The sequence below is a fragment of the Suricata suricatta genome, chromosome X (assembly GCF_006229205.1).
Source record: "Suricata suricatta isolate VVHF042 chromosome X, meerkat_22Aug2017_6uvM2_HiC, whole genome shotgun sequence".
Taxonomy (NCBI): domain Eukaryota; kingdom Metazoa; phylum Chordata; class Mammalia; order Carnivora; family Herpestidae; genus Suricata; species Suricata suricatta.
In genome coordinates, this window is record NC_043717.1 from 109,490,012 (window position 1) to 109,506,954 (window position 16,943).

Consider the following 16,943-nt stretch of genomic DNA (forward strand, 5'->3'; position numbering starts at 1 on the left):
TGGGCTGTAGTGGACGTTCGACATCTCTCCGTTGTCATTCCCTCTCTCCAACGGTTTCAGGAAATGTTTCTGTTCAATAAAGTTCCTTGACTGTTTCAGCTGAGTCTTGCCTGTGCTGTGGGCATAGGGAAGGGTCACCTGGGGGTGGGGTGGAGCACTAAGTGGCTTGGGACTTGCCATTGGCATTGTGTGTGTGCGGACCAGGGTCCGAGAGGTGCTTGTGGACCTCTGGGCTGGATAGACCTGCCCAGGGGACCTGAACTTTGGGCATCGGAAGTGTTTCACTGGGTCCCATAAAACTCAGGGAGGCCCCCAGGAATAAGTGGGGTAGATATTAAAGGCAGATTTTCTTCCCTATAGCAGACTGTGCCTGAGGCCCATTATTTGGGCAGAGCGGAGCAGCTGAGGGCGTCCAGATGTGTCAGAGAGGTCACGTGTGTAATCCCAGAGACCCGCGGGGCACAGAAGCGCCTGCACGAGGACAGACACCTCTGCCAGGAGCTGCAGCAGGACTCCACGTGTGGGGTATCCCTTTCATTTGCAGTCAGCCTACCTCTGGTAGCTGACGGGTGGCCCGCTGTAGTCTAGCCCCTGATGGATGTTGAGGGTACTTGGAAGTCTGCGATGTCAAGGGCCAGAGGGCAGGCCAGGCTGGGTTTTCACAGTGCTTTTCCCTTGCCAGGAAGGAGGACAGGGAGGAAGAGCTGTCCTTTTCTCTGAATCTGGGGGAGGATGGCCTCCAAAGGGGAAGGGGTCCCTCTCCCTATCATACTCCCTTTCAGGCAGCTCTGACGGCATCCATCATGTGTCCTGGGAGCAGGCAGAGGACAGTGGGACACTGCAGTAGGGGACTGCACATGGGGCCTGGGGAGTGGCCTTTTCCTGCTGGGAGGAGAGCTCCGGATCTCTGCTGCTCACGGAGCCCTTGGTGCCCCCCGAGGCAGGAACCCATTCGGGTTGGAGGGCACTGCTGATCCAGGATCCCTTCCTTGCCTGCTATAGCTGGAGGAGCAGTTCTTGGAGAGGGCCGTCATGAGGATGGAGGAGCCTGCCCCAGCCCTCTAGGCCCCTGCCCTCCACGAATTGAGGGCAGCCGTCCATCTGCCTCTGAACAGATAGTTTAAGACACAGAAGGAGCAATCAGGCATCCCGCTGCAGGTGTTTGGGGGAGATGACAGTACTGTTGACTTGGAAATGGTGAGGGCCCCTTCCAGGCTCACTCAGTCTGTGCCCACAGGTGTTCCCCAACTGTTTTGAAGAGACATGGGCTCTGACCACCCCCATGATACAGATGAAGAGCAGATCACCCAAAGCAACCAATGACCATGAGTGAGGACCTTGCAGAGAGCTGAGGCGCAGGCCTGTGGCTGCTTGACCAGGGGGCCCATGCCATGTGGCGAGAGCTGCAGTCAGTGGGGCTGCATGGATGGAGGGGCCCCTGGAGATGCTGGGTAACGAGACATGTGGACAATAGAAGGGGGTTACAGGAGCTTGTTGAGACGGGGGTCATCAGGTCCATGCCTGCGGCCTTCTTGGCCGTGTCGTGGGGACCCTTAGATGTGTCCCATCAGAGTGTGCTTCAGGATTGGGGCGAGGTCCCCAGGTGGGCTCTGGTATCCTTGCTTCTTCAGGGAAGGCACCATCCTAAGCACATCTTTCTTGTGTGTCTTAGCAGGGTCATGACAACTGGCCACTTTCCACCTGCCCCTTGGGATTTGGAGGGCAGGAAAAGAGGAGAGAGGATGGGAGTGTGGCTAATCCCTTGTCTCTCTGTCATTCAGATCATACCTGACATGTATATTCCCTGAGCAGGTGTGTGTGTGTGTGTGTGTGTGTGTGTGTGTGTGTGTGTGTGTGAGAGAGAGAGAGAGAGAGAGAGAGTATGAGTGTCAGTGAATGTGTGTGAATGTGCAAGAGTGTGAGTGAATGTCAGAATATGGGAACGTGCAAGAGTATGTTTGTGTGCAAGAGTGTGTAGGAGTGTGAATGTGCGAATAGGAGTGTGTTTCATGGAACATGGTTGGTGTGTGTCTAGGATTCAGTGGGGCAGCCACTTTCTCCCATGTCTGGAGGAGGAGGGAAGGAGGAGGAGGGCTGGCCCCAAGCAGTGTGGCCCAAGTCTGGCCCTGGGAATCTGCCCTCCTCCTCCTGCGGATGGCTCAGAAGACAGAGGCCCCTGGTGGCCATCCTAGGCTGCCCCAGCCCGGCCTTTCATCATCTCCCCTCTGTAGGGAGAGAACTTGGAAAGATGAATGTGTCTTTTTCTCCATTTTCACTTTGCCTACTCTGCAGGATCGCCATGTCCAGGCCCTTGGGCCCTTCACCTACGGCTAGTAGGGCAAGTTCAAAGCCTAGGTGCCAGCCACTTTCCCAGGCTAGCCCAGTTCCCCTGTTGCTAGAGACACCTAGAGGCCAGGGATTCCCTGTTGCTAGAGATGCTGTGTACCTTGCATTCATCCCCAGCCAGGTTTGCCATAGGGCCAGGACCCTGTCTTACCCTCTGATCTGTTCCATGGCCAAAGCCCCGTCACTTGGGGTGCAGCCCCTCTCAAGGCCACCATCCTCTCCTAGATCCCAGCCTTTCCTCATTGATCCCTGAGCACAGTTTATTTCCAAGCCGAGACTGCTATCCCTGACCATGGGAATCCCTTCCCTGAGCACTTTGCTGCTGCCAGCATTTCTGGCTGCAGTGCTCCTGGCCCCAGTTGACCATCTGGACTCAAACTCATGGTTCCCATTCTCATAGTAGGAATCCGTAAGTCCCTATGTCCCTAGCATCTCCTTGCAAGCTACTGTCCACATGACTGAGAGGGAAGACCCGCCCTCTAAGCAGATTGCTTTCCCGTGCCAGGGCGTGGCTCGGGTACACTTCTCTCTGGCAGGGCTGACGGCCAGCCTGGATTACCACTGAGCACCCTCAGGGCCTCCGGCCTTGTTCCAGGGCATGTTGCGCTCCTTAAGACTGGACCCTGTTATTCTCGCTGAGTCCAGACACATGTGTTCTAGCACATGCCCACTGGGCTCTGCACAGAGCGATCCCCGCCCTGCATGCCCTCTATGCTGTGCTTTCTGTGGCACTGCTCATGCCAAGGAGTGCCACCCGTGCACTTTGCTTCAGGTCTCACTTAGCAATCTGAGAGCCGTGACCCGACCTGGCCAAACAATGGACAGGAGAATCCTAGCCCTAATGACCCTGCAAACATAAGCTACTTCCTTTCTGTCATTGTGCTACACTCCCCGTAGCTTTGCCTACTTCTGGGCCTCTTCCTGATGTTCCTTGGGACATGTAGACCTTTAGGTGATTGCCTTGTAATAATTAAATGTTGTCACCAGGGGGGCAGCTCAGTAGATTCTGGGAGCTGTGGCCCTCAGGGTTGTGTATTTGGAGGAGGGAGTTTCTGCCTCCTTGCTTGAGTTTCCTTACCAAAATATGGTACAAAACTGAACTCTGTTCATTAAAGCAAATTAAAATTGAAGGGCTAACACAATGCCACTTTAGGTTATCTTCACAACAAACTTCATGTTTACAAATTGTTTTTCATCTATTTTTGCCTGAGGTTCACTTGATGCCAAAATTTCACACTTCTGCTAGTACTACAACATAGAACTCTAGACTGTAGAGTCACCAAATCACTGTGGAATCAAGATAAACAAACAAATGGATCAGAAAGAGACTGCAGGTGGTATACACATGCAAACATATGTACAATATAAACGAAGGAATCAGCAATCATCACCATGGAAGGATGATTCAGAGAAGGTATCAGAACAATGTAGCAATTTGGAGGAAAACTCAGCACATGGTGCACTCTAAAACATATATCCACGGGATTAAAAGCTAAATGTAAAGAAAAATATTAGAATAAAATATTGGTGAGTACTTATATCCACTCTGGATAGGAAAGAAAATTCTAGGCTTGGTGGGAATGTAAACTGGTGCAGCTGCTCTGGAAAACAGTGTGGAGGCTCCTCAAGAAACTATCCATAGAACTCCCCTATGACCCAGCAATAGCCCTGCTGGGGATCTACCCAAGGGATACAGAAGTGCTGATGCATAGGGGCACATGTACCCCAATGTTCATAGCGGCACTGTCAACAATAGCCAAATCATGGAAAGAGCCTACATGTCCATCAACTGATGAATGGATCAAGATGTGGTGTATATATATAATGGAGTATTACATGGTAATGAGAAAGAATGAAATCTGGCCATTTGTAGCAAAGTGGATGGACTCGAGGGTGTCATGCCAAGCGAAATAAGTCGGGCAGAGAAGGACAGATACCATATGTTTGCACCCATAGGTCTAACAGGAGAAACCTTACAAGGGGCCATGGGAAAGAGAAGGGGGGGAAGAGTTGGGGAAAGGGAGGGAGGCAAATCTTGAGAGATTCTTGAATACTGAAAGCGAACTGAGGGCTGAAGGGCGAGGGGGAGGGGGAAAGGGGGTGACGGTGATGGAGGAGGGCACTTGTGGGGAAGAGCACTGGGTGTTATATGGAAACCAACTTGACAATAAACTGTATGAGAAAAATGATGATATGTGTGAAAACAAATGGGCACTTTCATTTGCTGGCATTAGGAAAGAAAGCAAATTGCTATTTGTTGCCAATAGGCTTTCCGGAAAAGATGCACCAACCATAGTCTCAGAGATGTTTTTCTTCTTTGGCCCTCCAGTAATATTTCTAAAAGATTACTTGAAATGCAAATAAATTGTCATGCATAAAGATACTTAATCCAAACATTACAAAAGCATTACATTGTGTTAGGTATGATAGCATATGGTAGAATATACCAATCAATCATGCAAAAATAAAGATTTAAGGGGCGCCTGAGTGGCTCAGTCAGTTGAGCGTCCAGCTTCAGCTCAGGTCATGATCTCAAGGTTCGTGGGTTCGAGCCCCACGTCGGGCTCTGTGCTGACAGCTCAGAGCCTGGGGCCTGCTTCCGCTTTTTTCCCCACTCACGCTCTATCTCTGTCTCCATCTCTCTAAACAAAACAAAACAAATCTTGAAAGCCTCCAAGAAAGAGGTTGGATGTACATGTGTCACACGCGCACGGCAACTGCCTGTGCATGTGATGCAGTGAATTGTTAGCTTCTTTTCTGAAGTCTCTAGTCAAGCGTGCACTCCTAGACACCGTGGCAGAAAAGACCCAAGGGGGTGTGCCCTGGTGTCAGCTCCCACTTGGCTCCTAGGCATGGCCCTATTGCCAGCCTTCTGCTGGGGCAGGTGTTGGGGTGTCTCTCTGGCGTCCCTTGGGACATCATCCCTTCCCTGTCCTCGGGCACTACTGGGTTTCTCCTTGTGCAGCATTTCTTTGTGCACACCACCTGCTAAGTCTTAGCCAGGTCAAACTTGTTGCACACTTGGTGCCCTGGTCCAAGCAGGATGACAAGCAAGGGTGGCCAAGACCCCCGCAAATGGAAAGAAAGAGAGCAACAGAAGGGTTCAGACAGAAGTGGAACAGACCTCTCAGCTCGCCTCAGTTCACCAGACACCAGACATTAGACATGGGGCCTGCAGACGTGGGCTCTAATCCTTCCGTACCTGACCTTGGGGGACTCCCCATACCTGTCCCAGCCCCTCTGTCTTATGCCGTGGCTGCCCTCAGACCAGAAGACGTGGGGACCAGCACCGGGACCTGGGGAAGCCCAGGGCAGAATGGGACTGCCAGAGGGAAGCCACATCAGGGGTCAGGAGTGAAGTGCATGGCAGGCAGGACTCACGTCCCCGTCCCCATTCCCATCCCAGCCTGGGAGGCAGACTTCCTGGTCGAGACCTAGGAACAGGACTGAAAGGGCTTGGCACAGCTTTATAATTGGAGGGGATCCGGACACGTGGGCCGGGGGAAGGTGAGGCTGCACAAGAAGATGGAGACCACCCTGTGGGGCCAGTAGGTTTGCGCTGGCATGAGGGGGTGCCTTTGCCCATGTCATCCCAGAGCCTTTGGGGGTCTTTCTTGGGGCAGAAACTGGTCTCTGGGAGAGGCCTGGGGCATGCCCCCAGAGAGGGCACGGGATCTCGGGGTGAGCGAGGCCAAGCCACTGCCCACATATGCGCTGCGGACCCTGTGTCCCTTGCCAGTCCCCCACCCCCTCCCTCAGCCTGCAACAAGCACGCAGTTTGAAATAAGCCGCTCCTGTCCCTTTACATTGTACTCGGGGCTCCCAGGGCGGTGCTTCCTTGACCCAGAGCCCAGCATATCGTGTGCTGTTCGAGGCCCTCAACCTTGTCAGGCACAGCCCTCAGGACCCCCTCGCCTGCCTGGCCCCCTCTCCCACACCCCTGCTGGGTCTGGGATAACCCCCTCTCCTAGGGTTCCAGCTGCACAGCTTCCAGCTGGGGCCCATTGCCCCAGGCCACGTCCCTGTCTCTCCAGGATTTCCTGAGGAGCCTCAGGCTTTTAGTGGCTGTGTCTAGGCAAAACTTGGTGTACAGGAGGAAGGGGGGGGTCTTCCTTTTCTCTGTCGTTCAGGAACAGAGGAGCGGTGGTGGCCTTCCCAACAGCCTAATTCAGGGGGCGCTGTCCCACTGAGTCCATCCAGTGCAGCCTTGCCCAGGGCCAAGGCTCCCCTTTCACGTTGCCATCACCGCCAAAAGGGCTCGAGTGTCCCTCTTCCATCGCGGGGGATCGGGGGTGCTGGGACCATTGGGCAGTAGTGTGAGGAGAAGCCAACTGGGCGTAGGGGCCTCCTCCGAGCAGCGCATGCCACTTGTAAAAGGGGTCCGTTTTCGATCCCCATATGGTTGTTAAGAATCATTTCTTACACTGTAGGCCACAGCAGCTCCTGAGTCCCCCCACTCCAGCGCACAGAGAAACAGACCATGAAGGGTCAGTGGCCGTATAGCTCCCTCCTAGACAAATGCCAAAGACTGTTTCCCTGTGCCATTCTCACATCACATCCGTCCAGCTTCAGGGAGCATCAGCGGAATCGGGTACTGCCAGGCACAGGAAAAACCGCATCAAACTCCTCCAGTCCACACCACTAAAGAATGATAAGACTAACTAGGTAACCCTGGATTGTATTCCCACATGGTAATTGCAGGCTAACATTTAAACAGACAACAGGTGCAAATTCCTTAAAGACCCATTGTCTCCTCAGTTCAGCGCCCCCCCTCTTGTGCTTCATGTCATCCCTCCTTAGGCCTTCCTGAGAACCAATGTGCAAACGTTCTGGGCCCCTCTGTGCGCATGGTCGCAGAGGGATCCAGAGCCATGTCTAGAATGGCCGTGAGGCACTGCCGATGAGGAGCCGCCCTGGGCTTGAGATGCTGCTGGCGGAAGTGAGACTGGCCTATTTGCCCCATGCCCTGAGCAGGCCCCTGCCCTGGTGCTGGTGGGCTGCGGCATGCGCATATTTATTTGTGTTTCTGCAGCCCCGGTCTGACTGACAAGGAGACCGCCCATGTGGGGGCTCCAGTTTCAGGATCAGGCCCTGAGTGCTCCCAGAGGGGAGCCGCACTGGGAGCGAAGGCCTCCGGAAGGCATGGAGAAACAGCCTGGTCCTGTGGGAAAGGGCCCTGAGGGGGGCGGGAGATAGGTTTACCTCTCTTGAACTCCTTGGCCTGGCAGGAGCACAGGCTGATGGCCGAGAGGTAGAGTGGCCCACGAGGCCTTTGGGAAGGCCTGGAAGGGCCAAGGCAGGAAGCAGGTCAGGGAAGAGTCAAGGCATCACTGGGTAGGGGCAAAGACTTCTGGGGCCTGGGGGCCTGGGCTCTGGTTGTGGCAAACTCCCTCTGTGTAGGTCTCTAGGCACCCCCAACAGGAAAGGGGAAAGCCTGGAGGGCTGTTGGGGCCAGAGGGGCTCAGAGGAAAGAAGGAGACAAGGACAGAGGGAGTGACTGAGAGGCAAGCATCTTCCTGCCTGCCCTGCAGGTGGCTTCTGTGGTGACTCAGGGCCCCAGCAGACCTAGTGGTGAAACTACCTTCTACCTCTGTGGGACATAGCTGTTCAGAGGAACGGTCAAGGACACATCCTGGGGGTCTGCATCTCTCACTGGTTACCAAGGCGGGGGGGGGTCCCATGCTTAATGCATTCTTCTCCAGGAGATGGGCACTGGGAGGTCCTGGAAGGGGTGGGTGGGGTGCATCTGTGAGGTCTGTTGCTGCTCTGTTCACTCACGTCTTGGTTGCTTCTTCAGCAAGCAGCAACTGGTAATGAAGTTTTTCCTAACAGGTAGAGCACTCTTGTGAAAGCTGCTATGGAAGAGCATTCTGTAGAAAAATACTCAACGGTGCTTCTCATCAAGAAAGAGATGGCCAACTCCAGTTGCTGCTAAGGGAACTGTGATGAATACAAGTTAAAAGTGGCTAGCAAGAAATTTGGAAGAATGGAGAGATTTTGAGGACAGAATCAAATAATCCTCTGATGAACAGAAAATATAGACTCCAAAGATAGCATTCCCTGAGCACACGTTCGCCCTCTATAGTCAACAGGTTTTTGGTCCCATGACCCTTGCCTCCTGGTGTCACACTAATGAATATGCAATGGTGCATGGCAGATGTCATTAAGGTTACTAATCAGTTGCTCTTACAATATGGACATTATCTAGGGTTCTCTGGTGGGGCCTCTATAAGCAAAGCCTTATCCCCGCTGAAGGCACAGGAGAATTCAAAGATACTTGAAGCTTGTTGGTAGATGGAGGGGAATCAATGTGCAAAGGAATGGGAGTGGCCCCTAGGGGTGGAGAGTGATTCCAGGATGGCAACCAGCAATGGAATGGGGACCCCAAAGTGACAACCTCCTAGAACGGGATTCTACCAACAACCTTAAGAAAACTGGAAAGATTCTCCTCCCAAACCTCCAGAAAAGACCCCAGCTGGCTGACTCTCTGATTGCAGTCTTGGGAGGTAGGTCATGCCTGGACTCCTGACCCAGGGCAACTGTGCATAATAAATGGGCATTGGTTCCATGAGGCTGTATTAGGTAGTCAGCATGGCATTCCTCTTGTAAATGCAGCTCCTTCAAATGTTTATGGCCCATCAGTGTGGCTTTCTCCTCCTTGCTGAGGCTCTCAGGAATGATGGGTGTTGGCCTCAGTGTCCCTCAGGCTCCTGGCTCCCTTTGGTCAACATTCAACTGTTTTTCTCATTCAGCTCACTACTGTGGTTGCAACAATGCACAGTTCATCCGGGGTTTCTGCCTCTTTTGTCTTTCTCTACAAGCTCTGTTTCTGTACTTGGACTAAACTCATTTCCTTCCTACAAACATTGCTCATCACAATGAGCTGTGAGGTCCTAAGTTTTAGAATATTTTAGAGTTTTGTAAGATTCCACTTTTTTTGGTCTTTCTCCTCTTCCATGCCCCACTCTGCTCCCAGACTTTCGATGGAAAGGTATTAAAATTGGTCCTACAACTTGCAGGTCCAGATTACCCCCCCCCCCCCCCGCCAAGTCACCTGAGCAGAAATGACTTCAAACAATGTTAACTTGCTCTGCCAGGCCAGCAGACCTTCCTGGCATCTGTGAGGCCCAGCAAGGAGCTTAACAGCAGAATATCCAGTTGCCAAGTAATATTTCCATGCACATGGTGAATAATAATAATACAACAAGAAAATTTAAGATTTGTACCTGGGAACCTCAGCTCTTCATTGCCATGGACCAAAATATTGAATTGACTTCCTTGATTTGCACTCCATGATTTAAATTTTTTTTTAATTTTTATTTTTCATGGAGAGACAGTGAAGCAGAGTGCAGTCAGGAGAGGGACAGAGAGAGAGGGAGACCCAGAATCTGAAGCAGGCTCCAGGCTCCAAGCTGTCATTACAGAGTCCAATGTGGGTCTTGAACTTACAAGCTGCAAGTTCATGACCTGAGCCGAAGTCAGATGCTCAACCCACCGAGCCATCCAAGTGCCCCACGAGCCGCTGATTTTAACTCATACCTCTTTTGTTTATAATTTCTCTAACTTGTATCATTGTCCATCGTTACCAGCTGAATCATGGCCTCCTAAAAGGATATGTTAAAGTCCTAATCCCCAGTGCTTCAGAGTGTGACCTGATTTGGAGACAGGATCTTCACAAAGATAATCCAATTATATGAGGTCATTAGGGTGGCCCAATCCAATAAGATGGGTGGCCTTATAGAAAGGGGAGATTTGGAAACAGTGCGCACAGGGAGAACCCACTACAAAGATCAGAGTAATGCTTCCACAACCCAAGGAGAAGCTAGGATAGCAGCCTGGAGCATGTCCTGCCCTAGTGTCTTAGAGGCATTTACCAACACCTTGATCTCGGAATTCTGGCTTTGGACTGTGGGACAGTAAATCTCCATTGTTTAAGCCACTCAGTTTGTGGTACTTTGTTATAGCATCTCTAGCAAACTGATGCAACCCATTTCTGGATCCCAGGGAGTTTTCAAGCTTAAGCCATATTTCCTTATTTGTACTCCATTTATATACCCTTCTCATAAAAAAACAAATTAAGAAAAACTTAAATTAGGGCATAGAAATTGTTAGTGAAAATATCTGGTGTTTTGCATGGATTACAGAAATCTCCCATGCTTGCCCTTCTAAATTTGCTTTCTGGGATGCCTGCAACACCATCAAGAGGGAAACAAAACATAAAGTCATCTTTAAAACAGTGAAGACCTTCCCTGATGACTTACTATACCACCAAAGATTTTTTACAATTCATTCCAATGTAGAGCATCAAAACAGGTTTTTAAGCTTTTTGTTCTCAGAACACTTTTGTACTCTTTAACATTTATTGAGGACTCCAGAGAGCTTTTGTTTATGTGAGTTATACATATCCATACTTACTGTATTAAAATTTAAAGTGACAAATTTAAAAAATATTCTCATTTAAAGATGACAGCAATAAAACCATGAGGTGTTAACATAAAATATTTTATGAAGAAAATCTACATAAAACAAATGAAATTTCGTGGGAAGAATTTTATGTTTCGCAACTTTCTTTGTTGTCTGGATTAATAGGGCATGGCTGAGTAATCATATCTCTTTCTGCCTTTATTCTGCCATGATATCACATTTAGGTAGCTTCTAGACAACCCCACTTTACCCTTGGGAAAACGAGCACAAAAGGTAAAAACATCTTACCATCATTATGAAAAGAGATTTGATCTTTTGGACCCCTGCTTGAAAGGATCTTTTTTTAATTAATACTTTATTACCAAGTTGGTTTCCATATAACAGCCAGTGCTCTTTCCCACAAGTGCCCCTCTCCATGACCATCGCTCCGCCTTCCCCTTCCCCCTCCCTCTTCAGCCCTCAGTTTGTTCTCAGCATTCAAAGGTCTCTCATGATTTGCCTCACTCGCACTCCCCATGTCTTTTCCCCTCCTTTCCCCTTCCCATGGTCTCCTGTTAGGTTTCTCCTGTTAGACCTATGAGTGACAACATACGGTATCTATCCTTCTCCGCCTGACTTATTTCGCTTAGCAAGACTCCCTCGAGGTTCGTCCATTTTGCTACAAATGGCCAGATTTCATTCTTTCTCATTGTCATGTAGTATTCCATTGTGTGTATATATATATATATATATATATATATATATATATATATATATACCATATCTTCTTGATCCATTCATCAGGTGATGGACATTTAGGCTCTTTCCATGATGGGGGGGGGCCGCTGAACTGATTGAGAGTCCATCTTACTTGTCAGGACTCAGTCTCTACAATCTGTCTTATCCCTGGCTCTTGCCAAAGTGTAAGCTTAGGCTTTGTTTGGTCAGGTCTAGAATAATTCTTCCTCTTGGTCATGGTCCTCCCTTCTGACGTGTGACCTTTCTAGTGTCTTAACTAGGTTTCTGGGTTTCATGAGGAATCCGGGTAGAGCTTCTGTCACAGCTGTGCCTCACATATTTTAGTTCTGCTCTCAATCCCTCAGGAAACAAAGCTTCTCTGACTGGTGTCCACTGGCCCCTTGCATGTGTAGCCCTGCCTTGGGCCAAGGACTCATGAAGACCCGCTATGCCCCCTGATTTTGCACAGCTCCCTCCTCATATGCATGCCTGTCCAGCAGATTCCAGGCCCTTCTCAAGGAGAGGATTGTAGCAATGGTGGGGCCTATGGTGGGTTCCCTTCACTCAGTGGTGTGGTCTGGGCTGCCAGTTCTCCAGTGGTGGAAACGGTTACTTCATGTCCTCGATCCTGCTTTACTGTGGTGTGTGATAAGAGGGCCATTACTCCATAAGAGTATAAGCTAAAGTCCAGTTCTTCTTCTTTGAGCCATACTCAACTGGGTACCATATCTACCTACATCTTTTCTCCTAGGGTAGACATCTTATGTTCCCTTGGTGTTTCACTGTGGGTCTACTTGGTACCCCTTTGCCCTTCTGATCACTTTCGTATGAGGTCTATCATCATGTTTGCACTACTTCCCCTTAATGGCAGAATGCTGCTGGGGCACTAAAGCCAGACTCATTTTGGGAGACATAGGACTTCTCTGAGGGCTGATTTTGGCTTGAAGACTTTCCAACATGAGTAGTATAATTTCCATTTAAAAAAGGAAAACATCAACTGTTTTTGACAGTATCTTTTCAGATAACTAGGCTGAGATAGACTTGGACGCTAAGAAGGGGAATCCCACAGATCCTGATCAGCCGGGCCTCTGCCAAGGTAAGTTGTAGAGAGGGCAGGAGCACCTGACAAAGGAGGATTGCACCATCACTGTCTGGAAGATAGGTAAAAAACATGTGACTATAATGTCCCAAAAGGCAGGGGAAGACAGTTTGAAAAAGGCAGGAATAACCAACTACTTTGAATGTTGCTGAAGAGTTTGAGAGCTGAGGAATAAGAAATGATATTGGATTTAGCAAGAGAAAACTCACTGGTGATTTTGGCTAGAACCATTGCAGTGATGGGTATGGATAGAAGCTTAATACAGTGGTCAAAGAAAGAGTGGTAGGGGAAGAGGTGGAAAGAGGGTATGGCAACAGATCTTTCAAGGAGGGTTTCTGTGCAAAGGGATGGAGAAATGGGATGGAAGCTGGAGTGGAATGTGGGATCAAGAGAAACTCTGGTTTTTTCAAGGGGGACAATTATTATCATGTGCTGGTATGATTGGCTGAGATGAGAAGTAGGAATAGTGGTAGTTTTGAACAGAGGAGATGCTGTGAAACAGCCAAGTGGGAGAATGAATGGACCAGGAAAATGTAGTGGATTGCTGGGTGGTATTAAGGAGTGACATCACACTAGTTGTGATCCATTTAACGGGAAACCAGTTGGCATCATTGTGTTGGGTTTGACCAGGTGAGTGTGATGCGAGGAGAGTGGAGAAGTGATAAATTTGCTGGTGTTTGGAGTTTAACCTGGGCAAGCAGGAACGTGAAGACATGCAGGGTTGGAGCCAGTGGGTAGGTGAGAGGGACAGTGGTGGGGCTGAACAATTGTTGGTGAATCAGGCGAGTGTGGAGATAAGATGAAAGGGCTGGGATTCTTGATCTCAATTGTTGGTAGTAGGAATAAAGGTTGTGATCATGAAAGTGGGTGGCTGAAGCAGCCCAGCTGAGATGATCTTAGGACTTGAGAAACACAAGGAGTGCAGAGAACAGGGTATTGGACGAACCATTTATGAGAATTCTGGAGTCCTGAGGAGCCAAGAGAGAAGTTGTAGTAGAGAAGATAAGGGATGGAAGATAAGAGGGACATGAGCAGATGACTGCAATCGGGAGAATCACGTGGCCTCTAGTTGGAGGGTTGGTGCTAAAAGGGGGTGAGGCTTGGGAGCAAGGAGGGCACCAACTCCACCTGGAGGGTGTAAGTACTGTGAGGGAAGAATGACCACCTGCTTGAGAGGGCTACAGGGGAAAAAGTGCCACCAGGACACAGAGGCAAGTTTCAGTTAGCACACAAAGGTAAAGAGCACCGTGGAGGGTGAGAATGGAAGGTTTTGCTGCTGGAAGACCCCCAAAGTCTCCAGCACATACATGTGCAAGGGGCAGTGGGAGATTAAGCCACATTAGGGGCTAGATATGCAGAGCGCTGTGAAGATGAGAGTCTGGGTGATGAGGAACAGCCCGCAGCAGGGGATGGGTGGGTGGAGGGGGCAGGGAGTCTGGACTTATGGTGACCTTAGCCTTGACCTTCTCTTGGAAAAAGTGGACAATCATCTGAAATTATTGATTCCTTTTCTGGATGGTGTTAAAGGCAGGAAGAAGTGAGGTCTCTATGATTTACATAGTTTTAAAAAGAAAGAATGGTGGTGTGTTGGGGGACTGTGATGTCATTCTAATGGCTAGGCACCCCTTAGGAAAATAAGACCAGGATTGTTGTAGTACCTTTAAGAGACTATAATGCTTTGGGGAACTGAGTGTCATGGTCCTCAGTTCTTGGGAGTTTGTCCTTGTACAGGGTCTTTCTACCCGAGTTCAGCACATGTAACAGCATCAGGTAGTCCCAGTTTCTCTTCTGTATCATTTCCATAGACTGTGGGTCTGACTGCTTACAGAGGCCAGGGTATGGAGTGCATATTTAGCCCAGAGAAGAGGCTATCGTCTTCTGAACTTATGAGAATAAGCATAGCACCTGAAAGTATGTGCTCAGGAGAGGCCTATTGAATGAATAAATGAGCCCCATTTACTAGGATCCCTAAGGTATGACACTGTCGATTCCCTCTTTCTTTTAAGATATTATGCTCACTTGTTTCTCTACTGTACATGTCCACAACTTCCCACTCTCCTTTTCTGATGAGCTCCAACCTCTACTTCGGCCTAGACCTATCTTTTGAGCTCCAGACATGTGTGATGACCAGCCTTCCAGTTATCTCCATCTGGAGTATCCAGTGTTTTAGTCCACTTGGTTTGCTATAACAAAAGACCATAAACCAAGTGGCTTATCAACAACCGACCAAAGTTTCCACCTTCAAATATCATCACATTGGGCATTAGATTTCAATATATGAATTTTGGGAGGATGCAAACATTCAATCCATAATACACAGGGGCTTCTAATCCAGAATTTTCTCCCTCATGAAAGAAAAGGAGAGAGACAGGCCTTTTCCTCACTTCATTCTTCTTATTTGAGGACCTTGTTGGAAGGATGTGATGATGTCCAGGATGGCAATGGTGATAAGAAGCCTAAGGATGAAAGCCAAGTCCCTGAACATGATGGATGAACAGACGGATGGATGGATGCATGCATGCATGGATGCATGGATGCATGGAAAAATCACATGCTAGAAATTATTATAACAGCTACCTAAGTTTCACATTGTTTTAGTCCATTCTTCCTATAACTGCCTGAATAATTAATTATTCAAAAATTCAAATATGATCATGTTATGTTGCTGCTTGAAATTCTGCAGTGGCTCCTTTGGAAACACTGTCCTGTATCTATAGGGTAAAGGAAAAGGATAAGAAAGTTGACATAGCTACATTATTTTTAGACAAAAGGGCTTTTGCAACGAGCATTTCTAGAGACAAGGAAGGTCACTCTATAATGGTAAAAGATTCAGTTCATTAGAGGCTAAATCAATTTAAAACTTGAATCATCTGATAACGTAGCTTCAAAATATGCAAAAGAAAACTTAACGGATATGCAGGGGAAAATGGGTAGAACCACTATCATATTGGGAAATTTTAAGACATTCCTGTCAGAAGTTAAGCCATTAACTGAACAAAATATCAGTAACATACACTGAAGTAAAATACATAGTAAGATATACAGAAGATGAATAGCACAATTAACAGGCTTAATCTCATGGACACATAGAACATTGCATCCCACGTTAGGAGAGTACATATTTTTTCAAGTACACATAGACCGTTTAAAATTACTGATCACAAAGTAAGCCATAAAATAGCCTCAGAAAATTTCAAAGAATTTATATTATACCAAAATTTCCAAAAAGAGTGAAATGAAGTTTACATTCCCACCAACAGTGCAGGAGGGTGCCCGTCTCTCCACACCCTCGCCAGCATCTATAGTCTCTTGATTTGTTCATTTTAGCCACTCTGACTGGCATGAGGTGGTATCTCAGTGTGGTTTTGATTTGTGTTTCCCTGATGATGAGTGATGTTGAGCATCGTTTCCTGTGCCTGTAGGCCATCTGGATGTCGTCTTTGGAGAAGTGTCTGTTCATGTCTTCTGCCCATTTCGTCACTGGATTATTCATTTTTCTGGTGTGGAGTTTGGTGAGTTCCTTGTAGATTTTGGATACTAGCCCTTTATCCGATATGCCATTTGCAACTATCTTTTCCCATTCTGTCAGTTGCCTATTAGGTTTTTTGATTGTTTCCCTTGCCCCGCAGAAGTTTTTATCTTGATGAGGTCCCAAGAGTTCATTTTGGTTCTTGATTCACTTGCCTTTGAGGATGTGCCGAGAAGGAAATTGCTATGATTGAGGTCAAGGTGGCTATGTTCTGCTTTCTCCTGGAGGGTTCTGATGGTTTCCTGTCTCACATTCAGGTCCTTCAGCCATTTTGAGTTTATTTTTGTGTATGGTGTAAGAAAGTGGTCTAGTTTCATTCTTCTGCATGTTGCTGTCCAGCTCTCCCAGCACCACCTGCTAAAGAGGCTGTCTTTTTTCCATTGGATACTCTTTCCTGCTTTGTCAAAGATTAATTGGCCATACACTTGTGGGTCAATACACTTCTGGGCTCTCTATTCTATTCCATTGGTCCATGTGTCTGTTTTTGTGCCGATACCATACTGTCTTGATGATGACAGCTTTGTAGTAGAGGCTAAAGTCTGGGATTGTGATGCTTCCCATTTTGGTTATGGTATTAGTCCTTCTCTGCCTGACTTATTTCACTTAGCATGACACCCTTGAGGTCCATCCCCTTTGCTACAAATGGCCAAATTTCATTCTTTCTCATTGCCATATAGTCCTCCATTGCATATATATACACCACATCTTCTTGATCCATTCATCAGGTGATGGACATTTAAGCTCTTTCCATGATTTGGCTATTGTAGAAAGTGCCGCTATGAACATTGGGGTGCATGTGCTCCTATGCATCAGCATTTCTGTATCCTT